Source organism: Teleopsis dalmanni, chromosome 2, assembly GCF_002237135.1.
Source record: "Teleopsis dalmanni isolate 2A chromosome 2, ASM223713v2, whole genome shotgun sequence".
Taxonomy (NCBI): Eukaryota; Metazoa; Arthropoda; class Insecta; order Diptera; family Diopsidae; genus Teleopsis; species Teleopsis dalmanni.
This window is the reverse complement of record NC_051847.1, coordinates 135,489,113-135,491,616: the sequence shown is the minus strand read 5'-3', so window position 1 is coordinate 135,491,616 and position 2,504 is coordinate 135,489,113.

Genomic DNA, 2,504 nt, shown 5'->3' with positions numbered 1-2,504 from the left:
CTTCGAATATCTTCTTTCCCACCAATGATAACTGATTAACTGTTTATTGCTTTCAATGCAATTATTTTCTTCAACAATTTCGTGGATATATCTTTTTCCAATTGTTGTTTATTTTTCAAGTTTATATTGCAATTTATTTTTTTTATTCTACGAATTTAGTTTTTGACTTGTCTTCAACTTTATTAAAAGCTGTCCTATGTAATTAACCACAATTGGTATTTCAAAAATACTTCACTCATACTAAATGAGTACTATATATTTAGTGGCATTTCCATATATATAGTATTTTTAAATTATATATTTAAGGATATGGATTTGGAAAATTCTTATGCTGCGACTATATACCATACACAACCAGCCTGTGAAAGTGTAAAGAAATTAGCCAACTTTTTATCCCTTTTTGAATGACGGAACCGTATCCTTTACCTTCCTATAATCTATTTTTTGCTGAGCTTGTATACTATTTTTTTTCTTCATAAATTCAAAAACTGCGAGACTTCATAATCACCATTGTTCTATAGATAATTATGCCAATTTATGCCAATAATTTGTCGTACTTAATAATCAAATTGACTTCACGAATCAAATTGGTGATGTGGACTAAACACTTATTTGTTGAAAAATCATGGAAGGTTTTATAACCCATTATTTTCAATAAAAAGCTTATTTGTTGTCTAAAAATGCTTAAAGCATTTAATGCTTAAAGCTAGGTACTTTAAATTATTTTAGTATTAAGAGGAATAATCAAGTATTCTATCTCTGATTGTTTTGGTTAATTTTAGTTGCGGTAAAGGTTACACTTTTGTACAAAACTTGCAAAGGAGCCATATCAATATTACATATCCAAGTCTGATGGGATTGTTTTTGAATAATCTATCTATGGATGTTCGTCAGGTTCATTCGTTTATAAACTTTTATAACGAAATGTTTTAATCTTTTCACTCAATGCTTTCGTATAAGAAACTCTTAGATTTATTTAAACTGTCTGGAGTAGCTGTGTCATAAATAGATTGTGTTATTTCTGCTTGAATTTAGTATCATTTAGTTATATTTTTCAACTATTATTTCATTTTTCATTCACAGTTCACTGTTATCAATCAATATCAGGAACCGTATTGAACAGTTATTATAAAAATAAAAATCACTTTATAACTGTTATCATTAGCATTTAAAATAAAAATCAAAAAATAGTAATTAAATTTGCTTTTTATTATGTTTATTAAAAATAATTATTATCATATGTCCTTTATTTTTTCAGGCACAAATAACTCTAACATTCTGCTTATTATTTTAAAACGCATAAATAACTGTTATATTTGCCCTATAAATATAAAAATCAGAAATAACTCTTATTTTTGAAAATAAAATATTACTCACACTGTCTTGCCGAATATTTTTAAAAACAAAAATATAGTTGTAGTTGTTTTTGTGATTTCATAATTCATAACATATAAATTATAAACATAATTAATTTAATCACGTATGCAAATTTGAGTGTTTATCATTAACAGAGCCTGAGATTGCTAATTCAAAAATTAGCCTAAAATACAATTTGTCAAAACCACATGGGTCTGTATCTTCTATAACAAATATGACTATTTAAAAATTAGATGAAAATAATCAAAACTCCGAGGATCCGTAGTTTCTGCGAACATAATTTAGACATCTTTTTCTGAAATAAAAGGCTTTTTGTTCTTTTTTAGTAGTACTTAAAAAAATTCAGAGTTGGTAGTGTCAAAAGTTGTCCCATTTTTGAAAGAATAACCCATTCTGGAAGTAATAAAGACTAATCAATAAATTTTTCTCAATCTTTAAAATTGCAATCATAAAAATTCTTAAATTCGTTAATTAGCTCCATTGTCCACAAAAGTTATTTAGTAAATTCTCGAAGTAAATTAAGATAAAATAGTTAGTTTTTGGAAGCTCAACGATTAATATTATCCTACCGAGATTAGCATATTAAAGACAGCAATTAGCGAATTAAAATTGTTCACAGAAATTGAAGGCAAAAGATGTGCCTGAAGTGTGAAATCAATGATGGCAAGGACTGTAGAAAATTTATTGTTCAGAATTTTATCCCAAAGCAGTTAACGAGCCTGAGCTTAGTCCTTCATGGAAAAAGTTTTCTGGTGTTTAACAAAACTAAAATGGAACAGGAAAGAGTGAAAAAATTTTTCAACAAAATAAAAAGAAATACAAATAATAAAATCAAAAATACAAAAAATAGCCAGCGCAGGAGGATTAACTGATAGAAAAAATGCCAGGATAAAATATGTAAAATTGCTTTATATATTCTCAAATTTTTTTTGATTCAAAAACTGTTGGTGTTTGTTTAATGGCGCGGTCAATGTGGCTTATTTTACTAAGGACTTAAAGCAATTAAGTTAATTTTTTTCTTTCAAAATTATATAAATAAACTAATTTTATTTAAGTACACAAAACAAAGTATGCATAATTATCATTTTGTTGGTAAAGGATGCTTTTTATAATGTTGAAATGTATTT